Below are 20,513 nucleotides of genomic sequence, written 5' to 3'. Positions count from 1 at the left end.
GTCCATTTGTTCCTAGTCAGCCACTGACCCCAAATGGAGTATATCAGTACAATGTGGGTAACCAGTATGGAAATGGGTTCAACATTTTAACACATAATAGATATGACACACACTCCGGTTTAGTGGCCTGTGATTGACTTGAGGAATCAGTGGGTGAGTGAATTGATAGTCTGCAGAAGGAAGTGGGATGCACAGAGATATCCTGTGCAAAAGTGAGGGAGAACAATGTAATCTCATGGAATATTGCGGGCCTGGGCTCCAAGATGGGGGATTGTAACTCGATCAAGTATATAAAGCAGTATCAAATTATATGTCTGCAGGAGACCTGGTCTATCGAATGCAATCACTTTCTTGAAGGGTACAAGGCTTTTTACATCCCCGCAAAGGCAGTTACTAGAGGTAGACCAATGGGGGGAATGGTCACGTTTATCTCCGTTGCACTATCTAGCAAAGTTCACAGAGTTCCAACTTGTAATACTGGTATCATTGGTCTAGTCCTAATGGGGGATAATTGTACGGCCGGTGTGGTAAATTTTTTTAATGCTATTAATCATAGCTCTGCTCCTAGTCAGGTAGTTGCATTGAATGTTTTTATTAGCAACTCTATGAAGAATTGTTTGCACAATCTATTAATTATGGGGGACTTTAATGTTCACCCTTGTGGTGACCCCCTCTCTAAATGCATCAGGGACCTTCACTGTGTACAGTTTGAGGGTTTTCACCTTGAACACACTACCGAGGGGGAACACTTAAATGATATGCTCAATGATCTGGACTTAACAGCGACAATGGCCCTGGTGGACCCCACTATGTTATTTGAGATCCCGACCTTTAAGGGTCATGAGAGGGGTACCTTCATCGACTATGTTTTCTTAACACCACCAATGCAGTCCTTTGTGGACTCTTTCATCATTAATGACAGCGAGTTTAGTGACCACAACCCATTGTCTGTGCATATGAGGGACCCACTGATAGCTAAAGAAGGGCAGAATCATACTTCAGGTAGGGTGATCACGACAGATGGGAGAAGGCGTTTGAGATGGTCTATGATCACCCCAGATCTGCTGTACAAAGAGATTAAAGTTGCATGTGCAGACGAGATTATGATCTGCATGCAAGAAGGTGCACAGTCAAACAATATTCTCAGCGCTTTCCAAAACCTAACGGTCAAGGTCTCAAAACTGTTATCAGCTCCTGCTAAAAAGATGATGACCGAGGGACCCAAATGGTTTAACCAGGAATGTTCAAAAGCAGCCAGAAATTTAAAATCAGCACTGGCTGCTAAACCAAGAATAAAAGCGAATGTACAGCTATGCTGGAAGAATGATAAAACTATTACCACCAGGCATAAGGAATCACTTAGGAAAGAGGCCTGGAGTGAGATTCTTGACCCCTCAACCCTATATTGTAGTACAAAATTTTGGGCTCTGATGAGGAAACTTTTCCTGTCTCAGGTACAAGGTGATGGGCTAGAAAGTTACATATCTAAGGATGACTGGGAAGAACATTTTAAGAAATTGTATTGTTACTCGTTAGATGGGTCTGATAATACACCTCCCCTAGTCAGTGGTGGTGAAATGACTAGTTTTAATAGAGGAGAGGTTATCAAGGGTATTGTTGGATTAACAGCCGGGAAAGCCCCTGGACCTGATGGGATCCCACTGGACCTATTCAAGTCCGACCCAAACTTCTGGGCACCCATATTAGAGTCTGTTTTTAATGCAGCTGTGAAAGATGGCTGCCCACAATCATGGGGCGTCTCTACAATTGTCCCGGTTTTCAAGAAGGGTGACAAGGGAAGCCCACATTGTTACAGACCCATCTCATTAATAGACTCTATGGTAAAAATCGTGGGGAGAACGGTACTGCAGAGACTATCCGATTGGGCAGAGGAACAAAACATTATGTCCATTGCTCAGTACGGATTTTGCAAAGGCCGTTCTACAATAACCCAGTGCCTGAACCTTTTTCTAATACTCAATAAGTATACTGTAGTGAAAAGGGGCACCATCTATCTCGCCTTCATGGACTTGTCCTCAGCCTTCGACTGTGTTAACAGGGGAAGGCTGTGGCAGTCTATGAGGGAGAAGGGGGTGGATGATGGTCTGGTAGGTTTTTTGGCTGATGTGCACAACAATACCAGAGCTAATGTGAGATATTCTCAAGACTTGCGGGTAACGAATAATTTTAACATTGGAAAGGGTGTTCGCCAAGGTTGCATCTTGGCACCCTTCCTTTTTAATTTCTACATTAATGAACTAGATAACGTGCTTCAGAGAGTTCAGGCAGATTGCCCTAGAGTTGGAAGACGGGGAATTCTGATCCTTCTGTATGCAGATGATGCAGTTTTAATCTCGCGAACTGAAAAAGGTCTACAATCCTTGTTAAATGCTTTTAACCTGTTTATGACAGACAGAGACCTCTTAGTGAACAACTCAAAATCATTTGTTATGCAAGTAGGCCAGCCACTAAAAAAATCTTTTATTTTTAGAATTGGTGAAGCTGTAATCTCTTCTACAAAGACGTTTTCTTATCTTGGGGTTCTTTTTGACAATAACTCAATTGGACCCCTTATCTTGCAAAAAAAGGGGAGACCTTGTGCGAGTTAATGCCTCCATTTTTAACTTCGCAACAAAATTGGGGCAAAAACCTATTTGTGCCATGCTGAAATTGTACAATGCTAAGTCAGTGGCAACTGTTATGTATGGGAGTGAAATCTGGGGGTATCTTGGTGGTGAGCAGTTGCAGATTGCTGAAAACTGTTTCCTGAAGCGTCTTTTGTGTGTCCCGGTAGGCACTGCCAATTTCACTGTACATGAAGAGCTAGGGATTCAATATTTAAATGACTTGTTTTCCCTACGGCCTCTGATCTGCTGGCTAAGAATGTGGCTGAATGAGGATATTCCACTAACGCATTTGATTGCGAAGGACTTTGTTTGTCAAGATAATGTAATGTGTACCCCCTGGTTCAAATATTTGAAGTCTAATTTTGCCAGGCTGGGTCACTTGGACCTGTTCGAACATCCAAATAAAATCACAACAGGGGATTTGGAGCTCATTAAACGGGCCTTCCTCCTGGACAGGAGGATGCAGAGAGAGGAAGTGGAGCTCCAAAAACAAAGTGTGAGGAAATGTGCCATGCTAAAAACTTGCGAAACTATAGAACCATATCTGGCTGGCGCTTTGACCTCCCATGAAAAATATCTTTTAACAAGGTTTAGACTAAATATTTTTCATCAGCTGCTGATCAGACCAAAATCAGATATTTTTAATAAATTGGCAGCTCCCTGTGGCTGCGACGGAAAGTCTCCACAGGACATGCTGCATTTTATATTTTTATGCAAGTTTTATGAATTCCCACGCAAGCGTTATCTAGTATCACTTTTTAAAAAATTGAATTTTTTACAAATCAGACCGGCGTTAATGTACTTACAACTCTTGTATAGTGATTGTATCCTCCATATTAAGGAATTTTTAAAATTGACTGTTAAAATAAGAAATTGCTTGGACCAGTAATGACCCATTGTGAACTCTGTACATTTTATAACACCATTTTTGTCTTGATTGTACTCTATGGACTTTATTCCACTAATGGCACTTTATATAACATGTACTTTTATTGTTGATATGATTTTATTCTGTATGTGTACTTTTTATGCTTTGCAATATAACCGAAATAAAGTTTTATTGAATTGAATTGACTCAACACTGGGCAGCAAGTGCTGTGTTACTTTGAGTTACTTTTGTTTACAAACCAGCTCAAATCACCATTTGCATTAGGTTGGAAATACCATCCTGGATTTTGCTCCTGGTCTGCATAAAAAAACAAACTCAAACCCAATGCTAAATGTTTGTATATCGGGGCCTTGGTCTCAAAGAGCTTCAGTGGTTGACTGTAGGCCAACTAATTTACTTCAAGTTTTCATCTGAGGCAAATAACCACTCTATGGCTACCTTTCATGCAGAATCATGATTTCCCAATTCTTTGAAATTCTTGCAGAGACACTGAAAATAGGCCTGAGTAAAGAAGTCAATGCAAATGCGAATCACTTGGATTTGTGGATGAACATAGTCCCTGACAGCATAAGAACTTTTGTCTGGCTCTTTATGTTGGTGACTAGACCCTGGATTATATCAGTAACCATAACAACCATGTATGGTTACTGATATAATCCAGAATCAACGTGTTTTGGTTAAAGTCAGATGATCACCTATGTATATTGACATTTGATTAAGGGTGTCCCCTTTGCAACCCAATCCCGGGTGTAGAATTATCCATCACATCACCTTCTGGTCTGTGAACTCAGACCCACAGCGATCCCTTCAACTGAAGTAGTGCTCCTGGGAGAGGCTATGGCCTCAAACCGCTCCCTTGTACCACAAGGAAAATCAAGTGAACAAAGGATCCTAGTAGACACTACATATTCTATGTTGTGTCACTCCGCATTGGGGGTTAACACAGAGGGTGCAAGCTACCACCCCCTTCATTTGGCGGTACGTAGATTATGTCTATCTTGCCTTGAGCCCCAACTTCCTTCTCCACAGATTGTACCTTGAGACACATCTTCCTGCTCTACAGATTGTAGTGAGTATAGAATGAGGCAATGAGGTACCCTTTGCCTCCACGAAAGTTCGGCCGTATTACCCAAGGTCTTCAAGCTCTATACTGGCTGATCGTGGCAAGGCTTATTTCATTTAAAGCTCTTTGCATTGCCTGTGGGCCATCCATTGCAAGTGAAACACAGCACCTTATGGCCAAAAGGTATGTTGAGACCCAGTATGACCTTTCTACTGACCATTCCTTTATTCAGTATGACTTGCATGTGCATTATTTCATTTTCTGTGCTGGTTGTCAAGCTCTGCAACCCATTCGCTGCAAGAATAAACATGTTCCACAAGTATTTTTATGGTCCAAAGAGGTTGAAGGACCTAGCTGTTCCAAAACACCTGGTCCACTCAGGCATAGGGCTACCACGATGACGATGTGAATCCATAAGCATGACTCTACCTGCTTCACTTCTTGTCCTTCATGACAGAAAATAGAAGTCAGAGCCACTTAGCACCCGCTCTGATTACTACTACAGCCCCATATCAAATGGCCATAATCCACACAAGTAGTTCTTATCAAAGAACGTTTTCCTTCCTGAGTTGCATTGCTTCCCTGATTGGGTTCCCAAGCACCTTACAATTCTTGACTTGACTTTCTTTAATCTGAAGTCCTTGATATTAGGGCATGCATTGCCTCCTAGATGCTTGCTTATATTCATCTTATCACCCCATGTTACAGATCCTAGTTTCAGGCTCCCTTCTGTAAATGTTCTTTCTGAAGAAAAGCTCCTGACCAAACTAAAGTAGCTACATCTGGGTTCCCTTGAGACCTCAGTTTTCCTTAGAGTCACTACTTGCTATTTTATGAGACACCTTTTACCTATTCACCTTCAGGCTTTGTCCTAAATAGTAATTTCTATGTTCCCTAGCCACCAGTTAGTGAAAGAAATCCTACTTGTACTTTGGGATACATGTGAGCGACCAATTACCTCTTTCATTCCAGCCACTACTAAAATATTTGATGGAAACGTAGCTATTCCATTTCACAACCACATGGGAGACAACTAATTATGTATATGAATTTAAGGTTCAATTTTTCCCCTGTTGGGGTGCTAAATCTGATATCTTTGTACGCCTAATCTGACTTGGCCCGTCTGTGGACAAAACGTTATAGGGCATGCTGTGACATCAGTGACCAAAGTAAGAAACCTAGAGACCCTGTTCAACTTTAATCCCTCTTACACCCAAAGATAGACAGACACTACTGCCAATATGGGCCTCATTCCAACTTAACATGTTCAGTAAATGCTACTTTGTGGCAAACTGACCACTCTATATATAACTCCCAGTGTGTGTGTATTGTTTTGTAATGTATAGATATATGTATAGAAATAATGGCAAAGGAAAGTAGATCAGCAAGAGTGCCATACACAAGGAATACAGTGTGAATTGAACCTAACTGAGTTTTAACCTATGAAACCTCAGATATATATCCTGCTCAATGTGCACAATATAGAACATCTAAAACTCATACTGTGGGAGTAGTGAGACAAACCAGACTAATGGATATGCAACCCTGCCACAAACCGAAGCTGTGCACCTGAGTGTGATAATAAAAAATGATCTGCCCTGATGAAGGGTCTTCTACCCAATAAGGAAAATTAATAGATATACATAACAAACAATAAATGTTCAGACATTTTAGTTTCAAATTAACAACACCTTAATGAAAAAGAGTGGATATCCCTCTTTGAAAGTGAGCACCACTGCCAAAAAAAGGATCTTGGACATTAAAACTAAATTCTAATTGTAGTGAACAAATGTAGATCGAAACCAACGAGAATCTGAAGAGGATTGTTTACAACGAAGAAGCACGTTTGTGGGTGATGAACCCTATTGTGTAGACATATAGTGCTCTCTAAAGAGGCAGATATTCAGATCCTTATTGATTTGCAGGGATGTGGGGCACTTCAGGTCTTGATGGAGATGTTGACTAGATCCTTGGAGCAGAGATGGGAAGGCCTGTTTTCTCTTTTTAGCATGTCCTTGTTTCCCGTCTGGAGATGAACCTGACTTCTGGTGGTGCACTATCCATTTGAGGTGGTTCGTTTCTCTGCCAGCAGTGAAGGGTGCCCGTTCTGGTGACCTTGTAGGTGATGGAGGTGATACTCTGTAAGATGGTATGAAGTGGGGGAGGAGCAAGTGTATTTCTGTCAGGATTGCGGTGGTACCCTCAAACTTCTTCACACCTTTGCTTAGATGTTCTGATGGATGCCACATTTAGGATGCCTTTCCAAGACCACTTGTTGGACCACTTCTGCATAATGTCCATGGCCTTGCCAAGAATTGTCTGAGAGAGTTCATAGAATTAGGAACCAATCAGCCAAAGCCTATACAGCTCTTACAAATTTGACCATTCCCATAGGGCACCTCAACACCCAGCAGAGCGCATTAGGCACACTATTCCACATATATCCTAGAGATCACAAACATGCCGTACAGTCAGCCATCACATACCTCTCAGGGAACCCATTTGCATATCTATAACTAACAAGCTGCCAGAACATGTCTGACAGATCTTCTATTATCCTCACACACAGAACATGGCCCCCAAAACAAATCTAATTGGCAGAGAGATATGGCCCTACAACACAATATTTTCATGCTGCAGTACAGTGGCAGCCTCAGATTCCATCAGATGCCAACACGCTTGAGCCTACTCCTCTGCGCTTACCTCATGTGAATGGCCTGGTATGGTAATAATTGCGTAGAAAATGTGTGGTTGCAATAGGGAAATTATAAAGGCAGAGCAATTCCTGAAAAGATGGGGTCCTCTGCAGATTGTTAACACCTGCTATGAAACTTCCTTGCAGAGATTATACGCAATGAGATACTGGCTTTAAAATTGTGAAAAATATGAAAGCATGTGATATGAAAGGTTGCTAGTACCACAGTGCACTGCAGTCTCACTAGGGACCAACACCTGATGGTGATACATGCCAAAGTTACCTTGTTCTGGCGTGAACTTAACTCCTTATGCCCAACAGAGAGCTGCAGATAGAATGCATCATACAGGTGGCTATCAACCACAACAGCTCTTGCTACTGATGGTATATCTTCAGGAACCCCCATCAGAACACATTAGACATAGACATAGAAATGTGTATAATATTTCTATTTGAATATATTTCTTGGAAATAAAGTACTTTTGACTTTACACATTAGACATAAACTCTCATCTACATTCAAACAGCACAGATGTGAACACATAGTTGGCTATCACTGTGCTCTCAACAGCATGTGCCACCAGCTCCACAGCACACCAACATACAACACAACGCATTAGGCTTAATAACTCACATACGTTAAAGCAACACAGATATGCCATATTGGCAGAATCCATATTGCTCACAACACAACAACCATTCAGAATATAATACAAAGACACACATCTCTCACTGTCTCAAAATCATAATTACAAGAAATAAAATATGGCATATGCAATCCAATCCAATCCAAAATTCTTTATTTCGGTCTATGAGACCATAAAAGATACATAAATATACATTTAACAACAATTTTGGAAACACATTACATAAAGTAATTACATGCCGTTCAAACAAGATGGGGAAAAAGATAAAACATTTCATAATCAAGGGGAAAACATACATGAATTGTTAAAAAGATCACAGTCCATATTTAAAAACAAAATCATGATTTGAGGTATTAAGTATTTAACAATTTTCTCCTAATGCGCCACATAGCCATAATGAATTTGGCCATGGCAAAGACTATGTGGGGCAGAGTACTAGTTCTCAAAACTCTATAAGCTTCTATGTGGCCCCTGAACCCCAAATTCCTGCATAGGGGGACCAGCCAATGTTTCCTTGGTCTACAGTATGCCGGACAAAAGAAGAGAAGGTGGGTTTCTTCCTCATCATGTGAGTTACAACCCGGGCAGGTCTTGTCTTCCCCTGGAAGCCACTTTGAAGTAAAGATTTTAATAGGTAAAGTACCCAGCCTCCACTGAACAAACAGTTTTCTAGCTTGTATTGGGAAAATAATGTCCATAAAAGCCTCAAATTCATAGGACTTTTTGGATTGCAAAAAGCGTTCGGTAAGGGTGCCGTTAGTAGTCGAGGTCATAAGTGACTCAAGGCTTTTTTCCTTATAGGTTTGGGCTAAGCGTTTCCGGGATAACCTCTGACAACCCAGTTCTGGAGTCTCCCAAAGCTCAGGCAGCTTTAAACGATATAATTCCTTCTTAACGAAGGTCAGCCATGGGATTCTATCTCCGTGGTTCACGGCCATTACGTGGGTGAGATCATTCCTATAATGTTCAAGCTCGCTGGTGGACCAGAGCCTGTGCCAGAATTTTACTGGCTTAGACTCCAGCTCAGCAGCGATAGGGACCAAACCCACATCCAGCCTAAGGGAAGTCAGAGGAGTGCTGCGAGGGAGGGCTAGAAGGCGTCTAAGAAAGGTGTTTTCTACTTTGGCAAGATCTGGTCCAGCTCTGTACCCCCATAGCTCGCTGCCATACATTGCAGCTGCTTTGGCTTGCGTTTATAGAGTTCAAGTGCCGGGCTTATTGGTTTGTAGGTTGAGGTATTTACAACCTTCAGGATTGCACCGGAAAGTTGGGTCAGTTTTAACCTTGATTTCAGTATCTGGGGGTCCCACGACAGATTCTCATGCAGAGTTACCCCCAGATACTGAAAAGTTGCAACCCTTTCCAGGCTGGCCGTCCCCAGAGTGGGATTAGGTCTACTCCTTGGTGATGGATTGAAAATCATGAATTTGGTCTTCTCTGTATTGATCTCTATATGCAATCAGTACTGCTAACACAAAACTTACTGTGGTTTGTCACTTAGCTATTTACCACCCTTGCCCCTGAGAGACAAGCAAACCCATCAAACATATCATAGAGAACATCTCACACACATCTATTCACTAGACAAGCTGGTCACACCAATAGCACATACCATTATAAAGACATATGTATCTCAAACTCAGCTCACATTTGACAGGAACCACATACACACATCAACAACACAAGAACCTGTTTGACAGCACAACTCCCACATATCCAGCAGACACCTAAGACATACCACTTGCCCAGCACCTCGCTGCACAGACTATCTCCAACTTCCAGGCTATGGGCAATTCACTGATGTAAGAGATGAATATTGGTAAATTTCCCAAGACACGCTTAAACAACGCCAAAATCATACAAAGACAATTCAGTGAAAACCAAAACACAGCACCTGAAATGTATCATCGCAAGTCCAGAAAGACTCAAATCTAAGGTGAATCTTCAGAAACCTGAAGAAAGGCACCCCACAGGCAGAGAACATAACATAACCTAACGTAACGTAATGTACTCTAACGTAACGTAACATAACCTAGCATAGAGTGACCAGGCATCCCGGATTTGCCCGGACAGTCCCGGATTTTCGCCAGCTGTCCCGGCAGATTTCAGGAAATTAAGCTAATGTCCGGGGGCCTCATTTATGAGGCTGTGCGTCACTTTTACACCGCTGGTGTGTCACTTTTTGTGACGCACCAGTGGCGTAAAAAAGCGCCTTGTTGTGCCATATTTACAAGGTGACGCATCTAGGTAGATGCGTCACTTTGTAAACCCCTGCGCCACATTATACTTGCGCCAGGTATAATGTATGCATGGGGGGCGTTTTGACACACGAAAGGGTCATGGAAGTGACGCAGTGAAATCTATAAGATTTCACTGCGCCATTTCTTGGCCGCTAATGCGTCAAAATCTTACGCCTGCTTCATGGCAGGCGTAAGACTGACGCAGGCACTAACAACATGGGACTTGCCCCTGTGAAAGTACACATTGCTGGAGTCGCGTCACTTTTGTGACACACTCCAGCAATGTGTTACTTTTGCACCTACAGATACGTCAGAAATACTGATGTATCTGTAACTCCTTGCGACATGATGCGTCATATTATAAATATGACGCATCAATCATGACGCAAGGAGTACGCGCTGCTTTCACGCAGCGATGCGTCATTTCTCATAAATGAGGCCCAGGGTTTTTAGAGAGGGTCAGCTGAAAACGGTGGGAGGTATCTTTTTGTTTTGCAAACCAGGGATAGTTAGCAGCTGTTATAAGACAACAATTTAATTAACAGGCATACTACTTACTGGCTTTAAAAATTGCATTTTATGTATGTTCTTACTGCCTCTTCGGTAATTCTCTGCTAAGGAGCACTGTCATTCTGTGCGCTAGGTTGAAGTAAAATTGTAGTCCTTCTTCTATTTTTGGAAAATGTCCCGGTTTCACCCTAACATAGCATGACCTATCACCTGCCTGCAGTAAAATCCAAACACTGACTCCCCAGTAAAGTATAGGATCTGCTTCTCACTGGCGTACTATACAGAAAGACTTTTTAGGGGAAGCGGAGGCAGGAGCCATACATTACTTCCTTCTATCCAGCTGATCCATTTCCTCATCCGAATTTCAATGGAAAAACACAAGAAAATCCTGTTAAGTTTTGATACCTTCCTTGTAAGCTTAATACATTCTCTTCTTTCAAAAAAGGACCCGAAGACCACAATTAACACGAAAAACATTGGAATGAAGACACTTATGAATTCTATTCCTACATTTATCAATGAGTGGTTGCGTCAACTACACGGCAAAAAACTACTACAATAATAACCATTCGCTCTCCTGGAGTCTGTAAGTTCAGCAAGTTCACTTCTGCAGACCTTCAGTCCATTTGGGGGAACTGGTCCATGTCAACTACTATCTACTGAAAAACAATTAAGTGCCAGTATATCAGTGGTATGCTGCTAAGACACTGTAATATTGCTTGTTGGCTCTCAATACAAGAGGCCAAAAAATTCCATGAGCCCCAGTAACTAGAGAGAAACATGGATTATGATGTTTTGTGGCATAACATGCAAACATCAGATTTGCTATTTTGATCTTCTCAGATATTCCATTTAGAGTCTTTATTTCGTTGCGGCTTCTGAAATCTATAGGTGGATTATCACTGAGCAGCTGTGTTCCATCTAAAAATAATATAAATACACCTGATGGGCCCAGTAGCTCTTGTTATGGGTGTGAGAAGTTGGCCTGGTATATGATGTTCACTATTCTAGTGAGCACCTTGCACCAGTCCAAACAACCCTTATGGTGATGGTTGTAAAGTCAACCTTATAGACCAGCTATCCTAGTGGTAGCATGGACAAAACAATATTAGGCTAAACTCAAGAGGGCATGTGAAGCCGTCTGTTTTACCATATGCAATCCCTTTAATACCAAGTGAAAGGACACCACACAGGTTATATATATAAAATATATATGTATTGATTACTAGTCAAGTTAAGTTTATTTCACGTTTATTTGGACCGTTGGTCGACAAACAATACATATAAATAAAAAATTCATCCAAAGAGTTAAATAAAACATTTCATTAACACACATAGACCCTTAAAACATATTTTAAAAATACTCATTATTAAAACTCGTTTAAAAGATATAAAACTGCCTTCACTTTTTGCATATATTTCCCCATTGCCACAGCAATATCTAAGTGGGACATTTCTGTCATCAGTGTTACAGCCTGGGTCCTAGTTTTAATCTCATATTTCATAAGAATCGGTTTTAAAAGTTTGATACGCAAGTCCAAAAACTTCAGACAATCCAATAGGATATGCAGCATATCACATTTGGACCCTAAAGAGCAAGTACAGCTTCCCTCCTCATTGATCATGGCCCGCTTTACCGAGTTGTTCATATAACAAGGGTTAACCCCAATTCTAACCCTCAGAACCTCATTTCGTAATTGACGGTCCGGTAACTTATCTATGTAGGGGAAGCAATAAACATTATTCCATGCATCAATCATAAAACTGGTCGAAGTTTTACTTGCAAGATAGATTTTGTCCTGTGCATGCGATATTTCCTTCCCCGTCAACCTGAGTAACTTTTTATCAATATTAGCCACGGAGACAGTAGGGCACACATTAACTCTCATCTTCAAGCATAGCTTTGTTACTTTCCCCCTGGTCTCTCTTGCCCATTTTAGCTTGCTGTCCTGTATTTCATTTTTGCCCCATTGAGATATTTTGGTAATTGCGCCTATTTCAAGGCGTTGCCAAAAGCGCAAAAGGGCCATACCAACCTGTATACCCCATGAAGTCAGGCCTAGTTCCAGTCTTACTGCCTGAACCATTGCTGACCGGGGGAGCGTAAATAACTTTTTTAGGTTTTTACCTTCTTCCACATCCCAGTTTTCCTTACCACTTAGGAACAACAGTTCAGCGCCATACAAGTATTGTGGGGGTACAATAGCAGCATAGGCTTTTAGCACAGGATTGTCGGTCATAGCACCATAGGCTTTATTAAACAATATCAGACCGCTAATCGATGCAGAGGTTCTTACTTTAGATGCCTCTAAGTGGGTATTCCATTTCAAATTCTGCTGGAACCATAACCCCAAGTATCTATACTCTGTTACTGATTCCACTTTTTCTGACCCAATCCACCATGAGAACTCAGTTTTCCTCTGACCAAAGCTCAATGTTTTGGTCTTATCCATATTTATCACTAGTTTTTTTTTAAGCAGTAGTCATTGAAAGCATTTAGTTTTCTTTGCAAGCCAACCTCGGTCTGGTCCATAATCACCAGGTCGTCGGCATAGAGTAGGCATGCTATCTGCTTGCCATTTAGTTAAGGGCTTGCCCCAGTTGTGTTCCCCAACATTGATGGTAGGTCTGCTAGGAACAAGGAGAACAACAGGGGAGCTAATACACATCCCTGACTAGTGAGCACCTTGCACCAGTCCAAACAACCCTTATGGTGATGGTTGTAAAGTCAACCTTATAGACCAGCTATCCTAGTGGTAGCATGGACAAAGCAGTATTAGGCTAAACTCAAGAGGGCATGTGAAGCCAGCTGTTTTACCATATGCAATCCCTTTAATACTAAGTGAAAGGACACCACACAGGTTATATATATAAAATATATATGTATTGATTACTAAATTAATCCTCTGAACTCTTTATGAGGTCAGAGGCACAAGCACATAACAAGATACTCAATTATCATACAATAAGTTGCACAAAATACAGTAATGCCCTAGGGGCACTTCAAACCATATACTAAAATAGTGGTATAAGAACCACATCACAAACAAAGGATAAGCCTAGGGCCTGGAGAATCGCTGTGGCTATGCTGTACTACCAAAGGATAGGGAGCAGGTGGCCCATGGGATGCGTGTGCAGTGTCTTTACACACACACGAGTTACCATAGAGTTAGAATGGGAACGAAAGAATTGGAAACTAGTTCTTTTAGGGCACTTCCGGATGGACTAGGAGAAAGCTACTTAAAACTTAGACACTAGGATAGTCAATACCCACAGGAGCACTGAAGTACTCGTGTTACCTCACCCACAGGAAGCAGGTGCATAGGTGTCAAAGTGTGTCGGGTTTCGTCGCTGATTCCTATGAAGCCTTGGAGAAAGATGCTGCAGGCGACCAGGAGAGAAGTGTCCGGGTGGATCCAGGGGCGGATCGAGGATGAAGAGTACCTGAAAGCAGAGGGGACAGAGTCTGGGTCACTAGCCAGTGGCCAGGAAGGAACCAGGAAGGAACCAGGCGATGTTGGGATGCAATCAGGTAATGTCATGAAGCTTGACTCTGCAGCCACATGGACCAGGAGGTGTCGACGATGACCAGGAGCTGGATACGGACTGTCCCACAAAGGATCTCGCTGTTGGCGGCGTTGGCTTCCGAATTGGAGTCAACAGGCCTTGGCAAATGCAACCCACGCAGGAATTGAATATTTGCTTTGGGATAGACCAGCAAGGTCTATGGGGCTTCTCCTTTGCAGGGAAGCAGGGGCCTACCTGGAGCAACCAGGCAGGTGGTGTAGATTCAAAGGTTCATCATCACAGAGGCCACTAGCTAATGGGCAAGTGACCGGACAGACGCATCAAGCAGGAAAATGCAGAAGGGCCCCACGCAGAACTCGTGGAGTGTGGAGGGCTGATCTTCGGTGCAGTTGGTGCTCGGGGCTGGGGCTTCTCAATTTCCAATGCACAACTTCGAGGGTGCCTCAGAAGTTGCACGAAAAGAAATTCACTGGCTTTCCAAGATGGCCGGTCCCACGTCTCTCGTCGCCTCCACGGGTCTCAGCTTTGCTGTGGCTGTGGATTGGGCTGTTGGAAGTCTGGAAGTCTGGGTCTTGTTGGGCTCTGTGCTCGGGCTCTGGCGGGAGCATGGACAAAGCAAACCTTTGACCGCTTGATGGTGCCTGCTTACACAGGGTGGTCACTCCTTGACCACAAGGGAGATTCTTCAGTCTTCTATCTTCAGGTAGAACGTCGAAGGTCCAGAGTTTCATTTCAAGTTTCAGTCAGGATAAATCTAAAGTCTTGGGACTCAGCTCCTACCTATATACCAAATTTAGGGGCTGGATTACCTGCTAGGTCCCTCCTATGGGTGGGACCAGGGAAGGGGGTGGTTACACCCCTTTCCCTTTGTCCAGTTTCGCACCAGAGCTGGGGCTGGAATGCCCCAGCACCGGTTTAAACTGGACTATGCATGGGACACCTTGTGTGCCCCAGGCAGTGTCTCATTTCATTCAGCCCTCCCTGCCCTAATACACTTTGGCCTGTCTGGGGTGATGCTAGCACCTTCCAAGACAGGAAACCTATTGTCCAAGCCTCCCTCGCTGGAAGGACTCCCAGCAGCAGGATGTCAGATTTGTGTCTGTGGCAGCAGCATCCATTTTGTGATGCTGAGGCTCTGGTTAACTTTAACCGGGATTAGTAGGAACAACATGTCTTCTCCCTCTAGAAGGGTGGAATGCTACCCCCGTCGCCAGAACTGGCGAGGGAGTAGTATTCCAAAGCGTATGACACCTTACACAACATGTTTTGATAAAGCCAAACCAAAGTTAGCATTCAACCGCGAGGATTATAATGCACTTAAGAGTATATGGTATGGCTATATCATAGAACAGCTATAAAAACATGGTTCCAAAAGCTGCAGACAGGTTCAGCTCATGCTAGGGCCTCATCTCACATAAAACCAAGCACTCTGCCTTCAGGATTGTTAAGGCCTGCCATAGGAGTGACTTATAGGTGCCTATGTGTCTATATAGAATGGTAGGTATAGGAATACTATACCTAAGCAAGGGATGATTACACTACCTTGCCCCAGCTGAGTGATCAGCCAGTTGTGTCAGTTTGGATGGCCAGCCAGGGGTGGCATAAGATATGCTGCAGCCCCTGGTAGGCCTTGGGTGCACCTATGCCCTGGGTACCTATGGTACACTGTACAGGGACTCATAAGAGTGACCCATTTCCCAATTGGTGATGTACCTAAAGTACATGGTGTGAATTTAGAGAGAGAACAGCAGGGCTGTGGGTCAGCCACATTAAGTCGAAAACCAGTGAAGCAAAAAGCAAAAAGTGCGGTGACCATAGGAAAGCAGGCCCTACTCGCCTACAATGGGAGGTAGCAAGTCGTATTCCTGTGCCTTTTCAAGTCGATTCAAAATGCCAGCATTTGAAATATCTGATTATTTTACCACCTGACTTTACAGGAGGCTTTGTGTCACAGGTACATTTTTAATCCCGTTTTGGCAGAAACCTGGAGTTTTTGGCCACAAACAAGAATACCCGGTCACGTGAAATCGGCTCCTCATGTGGGAAATGGGAAACAGCCATTACAACACAGCTGTTTCCCCGCATGTTATTACATCGCATGCGTTACTACAGCGTAGTGTAGTGTTATTGTAGGGAGAGGACTGGGGGTCGAGGGAGGGTAGGGTAGAGTCACTTACCTTGCAAACCTTTACCATGAGGATATCTTTACCACGCATGCCTTTGGGTTGTAAAGGCATGCGTAGTAAAGGCATAGTCGTGGTAAAATGTTGCGATGTAATGGCATGTCGTTGTCATTGACATCGCGTAGTAATACTAGTGTAGTGTTGTGGTGTTTGTGTAGTGTAGGGTAGTATTTTAGGTTTTAGGGTCGTGCTGGGGGTAGTGTTTTAGGGTAGTATTGTGGTGTTTGTGTAGTGTAGGGTAGTGTTTTAGGATTTAGGGAAGTGTCAGGTGGGTCGTGCAGGGTGTAGTATTTGAGTGTAAGGACCAGACTGGCGGCCTGGGGAGGGTTGTGCTGGTGGTAGTGTTTTAGGGTTTAGGGTAGTGTTGTGGTGTTTGCGTAGTGTTGCGTAGTGTTTTAGGATTTAGGGTAGCGTCGGGGGGTCGTACAGGGTAGTGTTTGAGTGTAGGAACCGGAGTGTGGGGCGGGCGAGGGTTGTGCTGGGGTAGTGCTTTAGGGTTTGGGTAGTGTTGTGGTGTTTATGTAGCGTAGGTGAGTGCTTTAGGGTAGTGTCGGGGGTCGTACATGGTAGTGTAGTGTTATTATAGGGAGAGGACTTGGGGTCAGGAGTGGGTAGGGTAGAGTCACTTAACTTGCAAACTTTGACCATGAGTATACCTTTACCACGCATGCCTTTGCGTTGTAATGGCATGCGAGGTAAAGGCATAGTCGTGGTAAAATTTTGCGACATAATGGCATGTTGTTGTCATTTACATCGTGTAGTAATACCCACGTTGTAATGGCACGCATGGTATTGGTATGCGATGTAATGAGTCATATACGCATGAAATATCATATTATAAAGCTGTCTAGATGGAAAAGGTTCTTGATAACCATGGGGTAACACCTTTGCTCTGTACAATACACTTACATAAACAATTCAGACACATGATTGCATATAGACACTGTATACAGAGAAGCAGACCTGTGTAAAGACACAAGCCCAGCACATACTTTTATAAACACGCTAGAAACACAGGCATATGAAGGTAGAAGAAACTTTTACATAGACACATGTACATGTGAATCAATGCTTTACATACAGTAAATGTAATTGTCTATGAAGAATTTTTTAACAAATGTATCGAATACATGTAATAGACATTAATAATAATAGATGTTTTACACAAAGTATACACATGAGTGAATGCATAATATATGTGCACATTCAGGCACATCTATCTGAATGGATATGTAACGCATTAGCACATACTTTGAAAGGACTACTTTGAATACAATATACGTTTCAAGGGGCAGGTACTTTATGGACTATAGTTATGCTGCAGTTTTACAAGAATGCATGGTTACTTGTGGAGTTATTACATGAAGATTTAGAACTGATGCCATTTTCTTTCACTTCAATGATTCTACACGGTGTAGCATGCAACCCATGTCGGCAAGCTCTTCAGCACCCCACATGAGGGTAATAAGTGCTATATAAATATTACAATACAATATAATAAAAAAGATAAAATTAAGTGAGAAGCTCACACTAAGCGCAAAAACATTCATTTTATTTGTATAAGTGACTTTTTGTAAGTACTTTGAATTTAGAAAAGAATTTTGAAGAAAAAATAATCACCTCTGGGTAAGACCTGTGCATGGTACATGCATTATTAGAGTTTAGGGCACCTTTGTGGCTGGGTTTACTCGATTGCATCTCGCTTCTACGACAGATAATTGAGGAAAATAATATACATCTACACAAATATTGGCAACAAATTATCTGCAATTTTAATATTGTGACCTAATACTTTTAAAAGAAAATACAAAAAATATTGCCGTACAAAATATTTGAAATACCTTAATGTTAAAATAAAAAATAAAGATACGAAACATTGTGACCACATTAAAAGACACAACCTAACTTATCAACAACAAAAATTTTGTTACTTTTAAACAAAGCAAAAAATTCAAATATATCAAATTAATATATAAAAATTGCTTAACATAAATGAACATATTTAAAACTATAATAAGGATGTTTTAACAAGCCAAATACGATTTAACTTATTATGAAATATAGTTTAATATGTAATAAAATACATTAAAACAAAATAAATAAAATATACAATAACTATAATGAAAACAATAATTTTAAAATATTTCATTTTAACAACAAATATAATGGCAATAAAATGGTATTTATACATTTAAAAAACTTACATTCAATGTATTTAAATATAGCATCTAAATATATATATCTATATAAATATATATATTATCTCTCTCTCTCGCTCTCTCTCTCTCTCTATCTATGTATGTGAATATCAATCTGATCAATTTATCTGACTTAACGCTCTCAGAGAATGAGGAAAATACATTATCAGCTGGGCTATCATTTTGCACCACGACAAATTTTAACTTTGCTCAGAACCGCATAGATTTCTACAAATTTGCAAGAAATATAAAACTAAAGAAATTCTTTCATACTCAATCTGTAAGTGTGTCAGCAAAAGAACTAGAGAAGGCAGAAGGTGCTTCTCTTGAATCTGGGGATTTGAATTTATTACATGAACTACACTTATTAGAGATGGATTGTGAGGGTACAGCGCAACCTGAGTCTGCAAAAGAGACTGCTGACACTATGAGACTGGACATTTACAACAGCATAGGAACCCCATTCAAACCAAAATCTACCTTTGCACCAATGTCATCTAAGGATTCATTAGATGTATTTGATGATTTGGTTGTTAGAGATCTACACACTTTATCAATTTAATCTAGTGAAGAGTTTTTGCGTGGTAATGAGCAAGAGGACAGGAAATTTACAACACTTGTACAGAAAATAAAAAATTGGAAAGATATAGTGGTGCGAGAGTCCGATAAAGGGGGGAATATCGTATTGTGGCCACTGGAAATGCACAATGATCAAGCGATGCTCCAACTAACAGACAGTAGTTGTTACCAGAAAGTACCTAACAGTAATCTTATAGAAACAAAAAACAAATTGCATAAAGATTTAGCTAGGTGGCGAGGTCTGGGAATGATATATCAAGATGAATACTACTTTCTCAGAGTTGATAACCCGGTGACACCAATACTATATCTTATATCTAAGGTACACAAAGATTTAGTGACTCCCCCCGGAAGACCAATATTTACGTTATAGGCAGTCTGTTAGAACCAACATCCAGAGTCCTAGATTTCTTTTTTACAAGACTTTGGGAGGGAGTTGCCAGCATACATCCAGGATACAAGGGACTTTCTCAGAAGAATAGAAAGTATTGTATGGAAGGACACATTCCTTTCAATTACATCGGATGTGTCATCCTTGTATATGAGCATACACCCTGCAGATGGATTGAGAGCTATGAGGCACCACCTCAATACGAGGTCTATTTCATTGCATCAATATTCTGCTATATTAGTAGAAATAGGCAGAATCTGTCATGAAAATATTTTTTTCATGCACGATTCAGAGAGATACAGGCAAGTACGAGGTACTGCGATGGGCACCTGCTTTGCCCCCAGCTATGCGAATACGCATATGGGCTGGTGGTAGGAGCAGGTGCTCATGGTGCAATTCCAACATGAATGAGAGACCAACATCATTCTATGGACCAGGTTCATAGATGACCTTTTTATAATATGGGATGGCACTATGGACACCGCTAATCATTTAATAAGATTAAACGACAACACTCTGAATTTAACGTTTACCAGTTGTTTGCAATACACGAGTAAACTTCTTAGACCTAGAGGTGTTTGTGAAAGAGGGCACACTACATGCAAGAGCTTATAGAAAACCCACAGCTGGAAACACCATATTGCATGCCAGGAGCCATCACCCACGCAAACTTAAGAACTGTATCCCATATGGAAAGCACCTTAGAATCAAACGAAATTGCAGTGATAATTCCACTCTTGAAAGCACGCAGAAAGATTTAAACATTAGATTCCTGCAGAGAGGGTATAACCAAAAAGTACTTGATCAGGCCCTCGCTAAAATCAACAAGATGAAGAGAACAGACCTAATCTACCCAAAGAGAGAGACAGGGATGTGAAAAAACCTGAAACAGTAATGAGACATGCATGATCACCACCTACAATGCCTACCACAGCAGGGTGAGAGACTGCGTGAGTAGGCATT

Source organism: Lissotriton helveticus, chromosome 9, assembly GCF_964261635.1.
Source record: "Lissotriton helveticus chromosome 9, aLisHel1.1, whole genome shotgun sequence".
Lineage (NCBI taxonomy): Eukaryota > Metazoa > Chordata > Amphibia > Caudata > Salamandridae > Lissotriton > Lissotriton helveticus.
This window is presented reverse-complemented; position numbering follows the sequence as displayed.